This window comes from Schistocerca nitens, chromosome 7 (assembly GCF_023898315.1).
Source record: "Schistocerca nitens isolate TAMUIC-IGC-003100 chromosome 7, iqSchNite1.1, whole genome shotgun sequence".
NCBI lineage: Eukaryota > Metazoa > Arthropoda > Insecta > Orthoptera > Acrididae > Schistocerca > Schistocerca nitens.
Window position 1 is genome coordinate 96550458 of NC_064620.1, and position 16888 is coordinate 96567345.

Genomic DNA, 16888 nt, shown 5'->3' on the forward strand with positions numbered 1-16888 from the left:
GGCAAAATCTTGTCTCGACGTGGTATCACGTGTGTTTTCTGTCTGCTGCCGAAAACATGTACACTATTTTGTGTGGCGGTAGATGACTTGGGGGCCTAAACCAAATTCCATGCAAATACATTAAGGTGTACTTCATGCAAACTGTACAGACAGTCAAAGAAAGGTGCCATGAGCACAAGAGACACACCAGACTGAAGCAAACAACAAGATCTGCAATTGAGAAACACTGCATAGCTACATACCTTGTCATTTAGGAATTGTGTTCTAAAGGAAGTTCTTGAAATATGAGTGGCCGATGGCCAGATCAGTAGAGGCAGTGACTTCATTGTCAGTATAGCGTGGGACTCAACACTCAGCCAGCTGAAATCACAACATCAACGGCTTCCATGCCCTACATGCATAGCAAAAGGACTGAAGGTTCGGAATTTGTGCCTGACATTTGGCGATTGCATCCTGTCACCACTCCACCTGTTTCAGCATGCATTTGGGTATTGTGAGAAGGGGTGGGAAGCAATAAATGTATAAAGGCGCTCATTCTACAGGCATCACTTGAGGATGACAGCAAGGTATGCTAGCTACATCTACAACATACTTCACAAGCCAGCTAATGATGTTTGGCAGTGGGTACTTCTGGTACCATTAGCTGATCCCCTCCTACCGTCTTCCACTTGCAAATGGCACATGGTAAGAATGATTGTTGTAAGCCTCTGTATTGGCTATTATTTCTTGAATTTTTCTCATTGTGGTCATTATGCGAGATGTTTGTGGGAGGAAGTAATATGTTGTCAGACTCTTCCAGGGAACTTTCAGTAGTAACCCTCTCCAAGATGCACATCATCTCTCTTGCAGTGTGTGGCACTGGAGTTTGTTGAGCATCTCTGAACACTCTAGCACCAACAAAAAAATCCTGTGATGATGAACTGCTGCTCTTCATTGGATCCTCTTTATTATCTCTTCTATATTATCTGTCTACTTGGTAAGGATCTCATATTGATGAACAATACTCAAGCCACTTTCGTCGTTAAATTTCCTGAAGATTCTTCCTGTGAGTATCAGTCAGGCTTCTGCTTCTCCTACAATTTGTTTTATCTGGTCATTCTACTTAATGTCACTCTGGACAGTTATTCCTAGATATTTTACAGTAGGTACTGTTTCCAGCAGTTTCTCATCAATAGTGTGTTTGTACAGTAGTGGATTTCTTTTCCTATGTGTGCACAATATTGTATATTTATTTACATTGAAGGTCAACTGCCAGAGCCTGCAACATTCATTCATCAATCCTCTGTAGGTCATTCTGCAAATCGATACTGTCTTCTTGCATTGTTACATCGTTATGGACAACCACATAGTCTGCGAACAGTTTTAAAGAGAATCTGACGCTGTCTACTAGATCACTTACGTACATTGCAAATAGTATCGGTCCTATAACACTTTCTTGGGGTAGCCCAGAAATTACGTTTGTTGATTTAGGACTGTTAAGAGCGACATGTTGAGTTCTGTCTGTAAGTAAGCCTTGTATCCAGTCGCAAATCTGGTCAGATACTTAGTAAGCTCGTATTTTTTTCATGAAACGGCTTTGCATGATGGTGTCAGATTCCTTCCTGAAGTCAAAGAACACGGCATTGCCTGAGTGCCATTGCCTACAATGCTATGGATCTCGTGGGGGAACAGAGCAAGCTGAATTTCGCAAGATCTCCATTTGTGGAAATGTTTTTGAAATTTTGTGTTTCGTAATGACTCCACCTGAGAGCAATACAAACATTTTTTACATTATGAGTATTAAGGCATTTGAACGGATTATTTTACACTATTCCTAATGTAGATTATAATATTCAGTAGAATTTGTCTTTGGCAACTGGTTATGCTTAAGTTAACACTCATGTTAAAAGAAATCCTAATAGATTGATATTTTAGTCTTAGGGGTGTGAAACATTTTATGTTTTCTATTATTTTTCTTATGGTTTTGACAAACAGGTAGTAAGTATTTAAACTTGATTTATCAAGAAACTTACTTGTTTACTTGGATCAGAATAATAAAGTGGTTAATAGCTATTTATATAAACAACAGCTACCATAGCACAACCAATCATGTAATGATCTCGGTCATACCTAGTTCTAACAGCCTTTGGCCAGTAACATAACCATGTGAAGCAGTTTTATTTGTATAGCTTCTCTGTCTAGTGTGTTTATGTTATGCAACAGACTGTCTGAAAATTGTGGCAGAAGTTTGCAAGAAACTGCTAAGAATATTACCATCATGCCAAGCAAACTCAGGACTACTCGCTGACAGGGACAATGTGGGGTGTCCAGAACTGAAGTGTACAACTGTTACTGCTGCAGCCATATTGTGCATGCTGGCAAAGGTGAGCCGCCAGTATTGATTTTTCCCATGTTTTTACTGTCAGCCGATTTGTTATTTTGTTTGAGATATTATAAAACAACTTGTATGACAATAACCCCGATGCTTCAGAAAATATTCTCTCCATAACAACTATGCAGTACATGGTTGGAGGAAAGAGTAATTATTGCCAACATTTTATGAATAATATTCTAATGCATTATACACCTCACTTCTGTTAACTTCCCTGTTAAATAAATGTGATCATTTCACTGCATTTTTAAAACAATCAATATATACAAGAATCCATCCTTTCCATATGCTACATATTTTATATCAACCAAGAAATTTAATTTTTGAGTTACAGACTGACTCATGGAATGATCCTACAGCATTTTAAAGGACAAAATATCATGAACCAAGCATGGTGCTTATTGTTCTGTTTTTGGTCATGGCTTCAGTAATGTTTTCATAGCTACCTATTTGTATTTCCATGAGCTGAAGTGTATGCAGCGTGGTGTACTGGTTAGCGTCACTGGCTGGCGTGCTGTGGGTCACCGCTTGAAACCTGACCACCAGCAGTTGTTTACTATGTAGTATTTATCATTTCTGCAAGGATCTAAAAATTTCTTCTGTTTCTAACATTTGTATATTCTGAAGTACTCCACGTGTTTTATAAATAAGAGCACATTCCATAGAGAAGTTCAGTTCTGTTCTGGCTGTATGTTGGTGTTCGTAGTAAACATGCTTTCAGTGCTGAGTCTTGGGCTTTGTTGATGACCTTGCTTTTGCATTTGGACTCGAGTGTCGTTACGACAGAACATTGTTTGTTGGAGATGCTGGGTAGTTTAGAAGATCTACTCACCTTGGCTCCATCTTGGCAACATAAAAGCCATCACATACATGGATAGACAGCACATTGTTCCAAGGTCCATATATTCAGGATACCAGTGGATTGCAAAACAGCAACAAGTCGGCTAATATCAGGTATCTGTTTTCCAGAGACACTGATCAGGATCCAATTAAATGGCTGAAAGGATTTGACCGAGTCACAAATACACTAAGTTAGATGACATGATGTGTTTGGCGAATGCGTGCTTTTACAAGTATGGCACAGCCTGTCAGTGGTTCGAGAACGATCAACAGAAGATCAGTAGCTGGGACAAATTCCAGGTTGTACTCATGAAAACATTGGGTGACAATCAGTACAAAGTCAACTTAATGGAAGAACAATTGAAGAACATGCCCCAGCATCATGGGAATCAACACAGTCCTGCATATTGTCTGTTACAGCTCTATGCCACATTGTAAATCTGAATATGGAAGAAGCCAACAAAATCTCACACTTTATGGAAGGGATCACAGAAGATTCATTCCAAATGATTCTGATAGAGAATGTGACAACAATCAAGGAATTCATCAAGTGGTGCCAGCACATTGAGGAAATGCTACAGAAATGAGTCGGACAAAAGAAGTATGATCGACTCCTGAATATGGTTCCTAAGTTGTGGAAGACCACTACAACCTTACCTCTGTCACCAGGTAGTGTGAGAAGAGAAACTGCAGTGATTGGCAATCAGAACTGTCAAACCAAGTAAGCAAGAGGTAGCAGTAATGAATGTTGACGCCATACATCAGGAGGTAATAGAGAATGTTGAAGAAGTAGTGTGTGTATCCGTAGCACCAATCTCCGCCACCAGTCAAACTTGCCAGGAACAATGGACTCAGCCAACACAGACTTATGAACAGCCGTGGAACAACAATCCAACACCCAACAAGTATGCTGCCCCAAAGAAGAACAGACATTTGGAGGGAGGAGGATACCTTTTTGACACATGGTACTGCAGGGAGAGAAGGTGAGTTTTTTACATCTACTATACCACCAGATGTCAACCATCACAACAGTTCTATATATACAAGTCAACTGCAGATGATTATAATTGATCTGGGGGCCGAAGACCATCACCATATCCTGGACAAAGTGGCTCCCCAACATTCCATAGCTGTTCCCTATAGACACAGATACCTGCCACTCGCTCAGCCACTAAATTCAGGAGGCTAAATGAGGCAACCATCTTTGGATTTGTGGCTGCTACATATGAAAATCCTCTATAGATGACAGTTACCAGCATGTCAGCAAATCTCATATATGTCTAGACATCATCATCAATGAACAACCTGTCTGGGTGCACATCAACTTGAGGACTTCCCTTTGTATAATGTCAAAAGCTTATCATCGTCAGCTAAAGAAGACTATGTTCCATGATATATAATCAATTGTGCTGAATGTCACAAATGGGAAATACATCCAGCCAACAGCACACATTCCATATAATTTGTTATTTTAACAGAATGTAGTCATAATGTTCTTCTCAGAAGGGCCTTCTTGCAGGTATCACAAGCAGTCATTGACTATACAAGACCATAGCTCCTGATAGAACTATTCTAACAAGCGCATATAATAAAGATTGCCCTGGGCAGTCATTTGTCATTGAAGACGACGTTATCCCTCCATCATCAACAAGACGAGTTTCTGTCAATAACGGAGGTGCACAGTTAAATTGTGAAACTTTCATCAGTTGAAGAAGGCTTCTCAGGCTCCTAAAAGAAATCTACATGACAGTGATGACCATAAACATTGGAGATGGTCAAAGAGAACTTTGGATCAGTAATTGTCACAAGCAGCCATGACTCACCCCTAAAGGTATGTGCATAGGGGCAGCTGAACCAGTCCAGGAAGGGCAGCTCAGTGCCATTGCCAAAGAATTATGCTTTGTTACCACTACAGACAACACAGAGTAGGAAGCTATTGTCAAACTGCCAGTAGGATCTGGTCTAACCGAGAAACAGTGTTGATGAGTGTTAGCCATTGTGCATCGGTTTTTGGATGCTTTCAAATACGGAGTGGAGGAAAGGTAGACTAAGTGATCCATGGTAAAACACCTTTTCAACACTGGAGATCATCCACCAGTTAGCCGGCACTCATGTAGCGTGTCCCGATCTGAATAACTGGTAATCTGGGAGGAAGCGGAAGAGATGCTGCAATATGACATCATTGAACCTTCAGAGTGTCCAAGGTCGTCTCCAGTGGTGCTTGTGAGGAAGAAGGATGGTACATGGCCTTCCTGCATTTATTACTGAAGACTTAACAACTGAAGGAAAAGGATGTCTACACATTGGTATGCAATTACGATATCCTAGACTGCTTGAAAGTAGCAAACTATTTGTCAACCATGGACATTCAAACAGGTTACTGCCTAATCGAGTTCGATGAGGCTGACAGGGCAACTACTGCCTGATTACACCTGACAGCATCTATGAGTTCAAAGTTATTCCATTTGGACTGTGTAATGCTGCAGCGAACTTTGAATGTATGACAGACAACCTTCTTCTGCCTCTTAAATGGGCCACATATCTTTGCTAATTGGATGACATTTTCATTTTTTTTAAAGTCATTTCAAAAACATCCAAGCCACCAGACAACTATGTTGAAGTATGCTCATACTGCAGGCCCCTGCCTGGATCCAAGCACATGCTTCTTCCCTGTCCAAAAAACAAAAATTTTGGGGGCTCTTAATGAATGCTCATGGAGTCCATCCTGATCCAGAGAAAGTAAGAGCCATCACATATTTTGTGACTCCTTAAAAGATTAGAGATGTGAAAAGCTTTCTCTGAATGTTGTCGTATTACCAGCTTTTCAGAAAGGACTTCTGTAACAAGTCACGTTACTTGCAAGAACTGCTGAAAAGAGACATCAAATTTTCCTGGAAAGAAGTACAAGAAAAATGTTTCCTTGTCCTGAAGTAGTTGTTAACATCTCTACTCATACCATAGTATGACGAGAATGCCAAGACAGAACTTCACGCCACCACTAGTGAAAATACAGGAAGGTGCTGAAAATGTGATAGCTTATGTTTCCAAAGTACTCTCCAAGTCTGTGATAAACTACTCTAGAACCAAGAAAGAGTACCTAGCAGTTGTTTAGACCATCAACAGATTGCTACCATGTTTATTTGGCAACCCATTCATTGCTTTGACAGACCACCATTTCTGTGCTGGTTGATTAGCCTGCTCTAGCACTTGCCCACGAAAGGCAAAGGTCTCGAGTTCAAGTCTCGGTCCGGCACACAGCTTTAATCTGCCAGGAAGTTTCATACCAGCACACACTCTGCTGCAGAGTGAAAATCTCATTCTGGAAACATCCCCCAGGTTGTGGCAAAGCCATGTCTCCGCAATATCCTTTCTTTCAGGAGTGCTAGTTCTGCAAGGTTCACAGGAGAGCTTCTGTAAAGTTTGGAAGGTAGGAGACAAGGTACTGGCAGAAGTAAAGCTGTGAGGACGGGGTGTGAGTCATGCTTGGGTAGCTCAGTTGGTAGAGCACTTGCCTGCGAAAGGCAAAGGTCCCGAGTTCGAGTCTCGGTCCGGCACACAGTTGTAATCTGCCAGGAAGTTTCAACATCATCAAATTGATATGCAGGATAATCACATGAAACATCTCTGCTTTCCAAATGGTGAATACTTGCAGTTTGCAGAAGCATGTAAAGTAACCTAACAAGTTTTGTACAAAAAATTAATACACTTCTACATGGGTTCATTTCATAAACTGTAAAATATCTGGAGAGTACTCTACCTCAACCCATATCTATGGTGACGGAGGCTATTGCATGTGCAATTCTTCTGTAGAGGTTGCCAATGTCACAGACTGGTAAGGCATACACAATGTCTATACATAATATCTTTCACATAACCTACAGTAATAAATGCAGAGGGGTTGTGTCTAGACATCATGATGCTCAGTTGGTTGGACCGGCACATCCTATCCATTACCGTGAAAATGTTCGTTTGAGGAAGTCATGAATACGTAAATTCTAGTGAAGTGATGCACCACCCTGTTAGAAGATCATCTTTGGCTAAAGGGAAGAAGTGAGGGACAGCAGATTTCCCAAGTATGTTCAGATAGACAGTTCCTGTTAATGCATGCTTGATGAAGAAAATGGTACAAGTATGCTGTCTTCCAGCAGCAGCAGCAGCAGCGCGTGCACACTCGCACGCACATATATATTCACCTGTTTGCTTTATCTGACACATTCCGAAAAATTATAGTAATTTTCCGAATCCGAGATGTGAGTGTTGTTCTGATTAATTTTCCCATATGTGTGGAAGGTTGCTTCATAAGAGAAAGTGACATTTCCTAGACTGTTACAGTTTTGCTGAACGGGTCCAACATCTCAGTAGCAAATTCATGGCGAAGATGCAAGTCATTTTGCTTTAATGCTTGCACAATTGAAACTTTGCAAGTGCACAATCGAAGTTGTTTGTGCAGCACCTTCTATACTGCTGAACAAGGGATATGTAGCTCTTGTGATGCTCGATGAACTGACTTTGCTGGGCTTATTTGAAAAATATCTCTGATCACCTCCACGATTTCATCAGATATGTGTTTTCTGCCATAACCTGACTGTCTGTTTACATTTCCAGTGGCTAGGAACTTCTCGTACCAAGCTTTAATGATCTTCATGTCTGGAGGCTTCCTTTGAAATCATATCAAAAATTTCTTTGGACAGCAGATTGTTATTTTGTTTCTGCATACCACACTACACATTGGACTCTCTCATTGGGCTCCTTCTTGAGGTGTAACCATTTCTGGTAATTATTTAGCACGTGAAGCAATACAAAAGAAATCATTTAGGAAAAAATAGGCACAAAACTTTTTGAGTTGCTTTGCATGATGAAATAATGTGCGCACGCTTGAAAGCCAAATGGATTATCAGTGTGGTGTCATCCATGAGAATGTGCCGTGAAAGAGCAGTACTGTGAACTTCCAATAGAGCCTACCATGGGCGAGAGCCTATTTAAGCCCTGTCATGCTACACTCATGCTCAGCTATCATGTTATTAGTGCTTGCATACATTTGCCTTATCTTATTGTGCTCAGTGTATGTTATGGCGATAGGTGTACATGCCACAGTCTAATAAAGTTGTACTAACATTCCTGGTTGTGTTATGTGTCCAAGTTACAACACATGTTGCCACAAATTGTAAGTATCTGTGTCTCTTGTCCTTTTTTTTCCAATTGTGTTTGGAAATCAGGGACTTTTATTTCTGCCTTCGCTGTTTACATTTACTCTGCAGCTCACTTTTCAAGCATATTTCCCTTGCAAACTCAGCTGGTTCCAGAATAAGTGACTTCTTTCAAACACACTCACATGATCCAATACTGGCATGATTTGAAACACATTGACCAGTTTCCTTACAAGTTTCTGAAACTGTACCAGAAAAACGATCCTACTTCTCACTATCTGCAGTAACATTTTGTTACCTCCAAGCCATGAGAACTTTGTTCCTTTTCAAACCATTATTTCCTTGCAAAATGGTTCGATCACATTGTACGATCTGTCTTTTGCAACATACTAATCTTACCTAACCCAATTCTATTGCAAGTAACTTGGTTAATCAAGAAGGGAAGCCATCTGTGAGGCTGCCCATATTATACAGCAGCTAATTTGCAAACAATATTCACATTATTGTGTCAGCATAATGATTAACAAGCTGCTAGTGAGAATGAATGGAACTGATAGAGAATTCATTCTGATAACACTCCATATATTGTCACAGAGCAGGTTCCCACTTCTTCACTCGTGTGATATTGATTGTTCTTTCCAGCACCAGCATATTAGTAGTCTCCAGATGCTAACTGGCTCTGCAGCATGTGCAAGTGCACGTGCTTCATTCCCAGCTACTACCACACTTGCACCTTCCATAATACTACCGACCACAGTGGGGCATTGGTTAACTACATTTGAGAGGACGTGTTTTAAATATCCTTCTGCCCATCCAGTTTAGGTTTCCCATTATTCACCTAAATCCATTAAGGTATGTTCCAAAATCATTCCTTTGAGAGGAACGTGACCTATTTCCATTCCCAGTCAGAGCTGATAACCTTGCTGTTGATGTTACATGAAACCTTAATTCTCCTTCTATAATTCTCTCTCAGATTTTAAAAGAGTCACATAATAAAAAAAACCATTCAACTTGCTCTCTTTTTTTACTGTACAATTACCTTTCATTTTCTCACCCCTTTGAAAATTAAGTGATCATTTGTTCTTTTTCATTAACTCATCTCATAATGTACGTAATTACAATACCAGAAGGAAAAATGACATTTGTTACACCACATTAAAGTTGTCTTTAGTACAGAAAGGGGTGCATAGTGCTGCAACCAAAAATTTTGATCATTTACTCTGGTACGTAAAATGTTTGCCACACACCAAAGTAAAATCTGAAAACAAACTGAGAAAATATCTCCTTGATAACTCCTTCTGTTCCATATAATAATTTGTATTACTGTAAAGTGTAAAAGGTGGTGGGTAGAAATTACTAACTCACATCTGTATACCTTTTTTCCTTTTGGAAAAAAAAAAGAAAAAAAAAACACCTTAGAAATGTTCAGAATGTGACCGTATGTAAAAATTAGTTTGCGATTTGCGATGTGAATGTAAAATGACTTGCTCCATATTGTTACGATCTATTGTGCAAAAGATCCATGGAACATGCAACAATAACAATATTCCAACTCATAATTATCATTTTTGAAACCAAATTTAGCCTTTGTTTCTCTGTTGGTTACTGAAAGCACATTAGAATTTTATCATTGCTGTGCCCATTGAAACAAAATAATATTTCATGCCTACCATCACTATCCTCCAGGGAACAACCAAATACTTTTATCAAATGTCTGCACAGTTCTTACTTTACTTAGATAACCTTGTTTGGAGCAGATTTGTTCAACTTTAATAAGCACAAAATAGTATGTATGTATATGACCTCTGCTGGGTAATAAACATTCTTGTTCTTCTCTCAATCGTGTCACTTATTTCTTTGTGTCCTTTACAAAGTTCCTTAACTATATACTGGAGTGCTATTATAGGGAATGGAAATGGAAGTCCCATGCATCTTGACAGAGTGTAGGGGAACAATGCGGGAGACCAGCACTGCCGTACTAGGCAAGGTCCTAATGGAGGTGGTTTGCCGTTTGCCTTCCTCCAACTGTAATGTGGATGAATGATGATGATGAAGATGATACAACAACATCCAGTCATCTTGGGGCAGGTGAAAATCCCTGATCCCTCCGGGACCCCGTGCTTGGGAAGTGAGAACGCTACCACGAGACCACGAGCAGCGGACTGCTATTATAACAACAGTTTTTTTTAACAATGGTGATGTTTCCTACCCAGCTCCTTTTGTGCAATGCCTAACTTGATGCACCCCATAAATGCTTTCCCAGTCCTCTCCCTTAAAATGTACTTTATAGTTCTGAAACTCTAGTAAATTTATGCAAATATTATCCAGCAACTTACCTGGCTCAGTTTTCATCTTTTCCAGTGTTTCAGATATTGATTCGTAATCTAATGAAAGGTTCTTTGCAAAAGGTAATTTGCTGTCTGCTTAACAGCCATAAATCATACTGCAAAAAAGCTACATTCTGAGAGTTGTGATAGTAAATAAATGTGTATTGGTTAAGAATACTAAAAGTAACAACCTTATATGTGACTCTTCAAGCTTTCCCAGCAGATATGTTGTAAATAGTCTTCACAGATTTGCCGCCGGATCATGTTTTGCAAATTGCACAATATTTCTCGGAGCAACCTAGCGACCAGCAAGGTTGAACTACCTGAAGAAAAAAATGTTCAAATGTGTGTGAAATCTTATAGGACTTAACTGCTAAGGTCATCAGTCCCTAAGCTTACACACTACTTAACCTAAATTATCCTAAGGACAAACACACACACCCATGCCCGAGGGAGGACTCGAACCTCCGCCGGGACCAGCCACACAGTCCATGACTGCAGCGCCTCAGACTGCTCGGCTAATCCCTCGCAGCCCACCTGAAGATGTTGGACAGTTACTCCGAGGAAATATTGTGGAATTTGCACAACATGATCCCGCGGCAAACCCATGAAGACTATTTACAACATCCTTGTATATCTGCAGACAGGCGATTACCCTAATAAAATGCACTGTCACTACAATGTGTGACTGCACTGTGTGACAAAAACGGAGATAAATTGAAGCTTAAAACTGCCTCTGACACTGCGGGCCTTAGAGATAGAGCACTAGCTCAGCTGTAGAAAGTTGGAGATGAAAGTTGACTCCGTTCTCATTGGAGGAACAGCCTGGCATTTGCCTCAAAGATTTTAGAAACTCTGGAAAACCTGAATCAAAATGAGTAGACAGTGGTTTGAACCCAGCTGCTCCTTACATAATTTCAGTGTCTGGAAAGGCTGTTTGTGTCAACTGTCCTCTGATTCTTGACTGAGGTTAAACAGTGAATCCTATAAGAGTCTGTACTATTAACTAAGTATATCATGTGAGAATTGGTTAGCTTGACAAGAAGTACTTGCTCTTTATGTTGGCAACATGATTGGTATGGAATCATACAGGGGCTTTTTCTAATAAATTTTCTCTAATGATCGTAGTGTTTTATTTATATTCTAACTGAGATTTCTTACTGGTGAATCCTTCAATTTAAGAGTGTAGTCATGCCTTTTGCATGATGATTAAGAAGTAAGAGATTCTTTAACGCACAGGATGCCAGTGACATAGCTGGAAACCCTGTACAACAGTGCAATATTTGTGTTGGTTCAGTTCATTTGTTTGAGTTTCACATGATCATGGAAGTTCTTTTGTCAATAATTCATCCATCTCTAGCTACTCATGAGACTTGAACGACTCTCAATTTTAACAAACTTTCAAGCAGGGCGGGTGTGCCACTAAATGATCAGTATTACTCCGCACTGTCAAAAAAAAGAGTTGGAGAACAGTGTCACTGAACAGAAAATTACAAGACTTTGGCTGTAAAAGAATTGATTCATCAACTTGAAATGCACGTGTAGTAGTTTGTAAGAATGGGTTACGGGCAACCTGTAATCCTGGTTGAGAGTGAATAAATTGCAATGAAAATATTAAAATTTGCTTCATCTGTCTTAAAGTGAAAATCTTGTCCCAGTCAGTACACACACACACACACACACACACATACACACACACACACACACACCATAGAGTGAGGGGAAAGATACGGACAAACTAGGTTTCATCTATTATGACAAGGCCTGGTCCGATGGTCACTGCGTATGGAGCTCTGATTGTCACCAGATGTGGAGTTCTGGTGCTTGTGTGGAGCGGAGGGTGTGACTTCATTACAAAAATAAATAAAGAAGGTAAAGAAATGGAAAACATATTTTATCTTAATATAGTCCTTAAAATTTTGTTCATATTTTGCATAAAGACCGGTGATATATTTTATAAAGACAAGAGCTTCTTGTTTCAGTAGATAATTGTACCTGTCACATGGTACTGCTTAGTACTGCCTCTACGTTTAAACTGGAAACAGTAATGAAAGGCAAATTTTATTGAGATGGGCACACACTTTTCCAAGAGTTAATAACAGTTGTATTTTTACTGTCATGTAGGCCACAGAAAAGATGAGAACTAGAAAGGTAAAGAAATTGCATAATATTTGTTCCTAAAAATTTGTGATCCTCTTCAAATAAACAACAAGGAAGAGGTCAGTTGCAGTCAGAGATGTGCTGTAAGGCACTAGGTTTGAGAAAGTGATATTGGTTTGCACTTGCAACATATTTGAAGAGAGATGAGAGTTAGCTTGGAAAACAGTACTCAGTAAATTTAATGAATCAGTATTTAAAATGTGTCATGAAACAGCTTACTCCATCATTCATTTAATTTGAGAAGCATACAAGATGATTAGAGCACATACAAAGGACTGTGGGCATTCACTCCACACACATAGATCAAACAAGTAAAGAGCATAGCTAATAATAGTAGAGAAAGTTTGCTCATCATGCAGTATTCAGTGGCTTATGGAGCATATATTTTTATGCAACATAACATAATTTGAAAATCTCTCCAGGTCTCCCCCACACAGCTTGTCTCCCAATGAGAGAAATGTGGTATAAAATAGAGGCCACATAGCAGAGGGCTCCGTTACTTCAACAGAATGGAGGGCTCAAATGGAGGAAATTAAGCTTCAGTACTGAAGGGAACCACATTTGTATGTTTAGAAATGTCTATTTGAAAGGTTTGAAAGGCACAGGGTCCCTTCTTAAAAACAATTTTGTAGAAACAATATGTAAGTTCCCAGAATGTAAGTTTATTGACCTGGTTCTTCACCTTCGGAAATCTCACAACCTGTTGTCTTGAGTCGTCATCATGCTATTGATGGGTTTGACTGACATTTACCAAATAAAGCACACAACACTGTAACAATGATTTTCGATCACTTCATGTTCTTTGTCCATAAGGTTCTCTTTTTGTTGATTGGCTTCGAAATATGCTGGAGTCTCAATATTAAATACATATCAGTAAGATACTCTAATTAACAAACATTCATAAAGTTCACTTGTCGCAGATTTGTTTAATACTCTACATTACTCTGATTGATCTAGTGGTTTCACATTTTATCATTTTGGCACTGATGCAGGTTGACATGAGAATCATGTAGATGTTGACATTTTGAATACTGACTGATCTTATGTAATGATATTGTCACATCAATTTGTACATTTTGCTAGTTAAACACCGACTGATTGGTGTTTTTGTGTGCCACACCTATTTATAGGCGTGCTTAATACAGGAACCACAAAATGGTAAAATACCCTTTTATTACATTTTAAATAATAAAATAAAAAACTGGAAATTTAAAAGAGACAAAGACGCAACAGACAGTGACATAAGTTTTTTAAGTAATATCAGTGTAATTAGTGCATTGCCTAAGGGTAGTTGCTATTTTGTGGGAGAGCAATATTTACAAAACGTGGATTCCCGAAGTTCTATTAAAACCGTAAGAAAGCTTAAATAAGAAATTAGATATTTTGAGTAACTGTTGTGTATATACTATTAACAAAATAAGATCAAATAAGGAAAAAAAATGTATTGAAGTCAGGAGTGGCGTAAGAACAAATAGTAGGATAATCCCACGTTGCTCTATTACAAACAGTCATGATGCCTGTAAGTCAGCAGGCAGTGTGTCTGTATTAGGAATGTACACAACCTAACACACACACACACACACACACACACACACACACACACACACAGATGTGCAAGACATGCTATCAACTGAAATGCCTATGATTCTCAGATAGATGTCACCAAGAGAGCCCTTTGCGACGTGAGACCAAGAGTATTTTCTCTCACAGTGAGTGAATGCTAGACTTGCAAATTTATCTGACATCCACAGGAGATGCTTTTTGCTGCAAAAGAAGGCTCCTTTGCTCTCAAGTTATATAGGATTTTTATGTTTCTACTTTAGCAAACATCTTAGAAGTGTAATATAATGTGGAATTCCTGTTTTATGTGGACTGGCTCAGATGGTCTGCTGCTTATGTGGGAATTAGTAAGCAAAAATATGAGATAGTCAGAAAAGACCCTTTCATGGCCCTGACACACTGACGACCATACGTGATCCAGACATTAGCAAACATATTTACATCCATACTCCGCAAGCCACCTAACGGTGTGTGGCGGAGGGTACTTTGAGTACCTCTTATCGGTTCTCCCTTCTATTCCAGTCTCGTATTGTTCGTGGAAAGAAAAATTGTCGGTATGCCTTTGTGTGGGCTCTAATCTCTCTGATTTTATCCTCATGGTCTCTTCGCGAGATATACATACGTAGAAGGGAGCAATATACTGCTTGACTCCTCGGTGAATGTATGTTCTCGAAACTTCAACAAAAGGCCATACCGAGCTACTAAGTGTCTCTCCTGCAGAGTCTTCCACTGGAGTTTATCTGTCATCTCCGTAACGCTTTCGCGATTAATAAATGATCCTGTAATGAAGCATGCTGCTCTCCGTTGGATCTTCTCTATCTCTTCTATCAACCCTATCTGGTAAGGATCCCACAATGCTGAGCAATATTCAAGCAGCGGGCAAACAAGTGTACTGTAACCTACTTCCTTTGTTTTCGGATTGCATTTCCTTAGGATTCTTCCAATGAATCTCATTCTGGCATCCACTTTACTAACGATCAACTTCATATGATCATTCCATTTTAAATCACTCCTAATACCTACTCCCAGATAATTCACAGAATTAACTGCTTCCAGTTGCTGACCTGCTATATTGTAGCTAAATGATAAAGGATCTTTCTTTCTATGTATTCGCAACACATTACACTTGTCTACATTGAGATTCAATTGCCATTCCCTGCACCATGCGTAAATTCTTTGCAGATCCTCCTGCGTTTCCGTACAATTTTCCATTGTTACAACCTCTTGATATACTACAGCATGATCCACAAAAAGCCTCAGTGGACTTCCGATGTTATCCACAATGTCATTTACGTATATTGTGAATAGCAATGGTCCTACGACACTCCCCTTCAGCACACCTGAAATCACTCTTAGTTCGGAAGACTTCTCTCCATTGAGAATGACATGCTTCATTCAATAGATTACTGTCTCACTCCAGTAGAGTCTGATATTCCGTGATGACAATGAAATAATGGAGGTTGTCTTGAGTCTCAGTTGCAGTGATCAGGAAAGTTATAATAACCTCCAGCATGAGTCTAGCAACTATCATTCCACCTCTTATGTTGAATTTGTACTCGTATTTGGGAGAAGTGAGATTAAAAATCCCTGTCTGGCCACACTGACTTCATTTTTATGTGATTTCTCAAATTCATCTGAGGTGGATGCTTGGGCAGTTTCTTAAGTAATAGCATTGCTGATTTCCTTTCTCACCTGTGTCCAATCCAAGATTTTACTCCTTCTCTAATGAGCTGAACATTGACGGGGTGTTTTCCCAAACCTTTACTCCTCCACCTGTGGTAACCAAATTCTTCTGGAGAAGGGGTGAAACTATTTGAGGTTATTTATTATGAGTCATTTATTCCCTGTACATTTTCCTGACTTATAACAACTTCATAATAATGGTGACCAACAAAGAAATGCTTGTATTGGTAAAAAAGATAGCTAGAGGTCACTAGTTTCATATTGTTACATAAGGAAACAACAGACTGATGAGGCTCTTAGCCATAGCTGTGATGATTAACTAACTTGTATGCAACTTATGGGGCCTAAAAGTACATTTCATGAAAGGCCTACTAAAAGGATAATTTCTGCTTGCTGCAGTTATAGATCTGGTTCACCAAGGCTGCGAGTATGATGATTATTTATAGTATAATCAATCCTTTCAAAATCGTGGCACCTTTAATAATAGAATTTATATTAGTGATCAAAATTTCTCACATTCAGGGTCAATATGTCAACCAGAATCAAGTTTACATGATATGAGCAGAAAAATTATATCTATGTATTTGCAGTGTGTTGGTTCTAAGTTTTCTGTATCAAAAGGAGAATTCAAGAAAACTGTAAAATTATGAGAAGACAGAATAGTCAGCCAGTACTTAACTCCAGAAGACAACATTTCAGTACTGCCAGAAGACAGTACAAAAATGAAAAACTGCTCCTAGTTTTTGGAACTGTCTTTAACATTGAGACCCCTCTTTGTTTCATCTTGTTCACACAACAGG

General features: G+C 39.2%; 1 protein-coding gene across 3 annotated transcripts in view; it reads left to right on the plus strand.

Annotated features, from left to right (window-relative positions):
• Window positions 1–16888, plus strand: part of LOC126195222 (fibroblast growth factor receptor substrate 2) — a 45546-nt gene that overhangs the window by 17180 nt on the left and 11478 nt on the right. For 2 of the 3 annotated variants that reach the window (XM_049933745.1, XM_049933744.1), the window contains one exon: window positions 2203–2363. The exons of the other annotated variant lie outside the window; for it this stretch is intronic. The gene's annotated coding sequence lies outside the window, so the exon portion shown is untranslated. The remainder of the gene's footprint in view (window positions 1–2202; window positions 2364–16888) is intronic. 3 annotated transcript variants of the gene reach the window in all.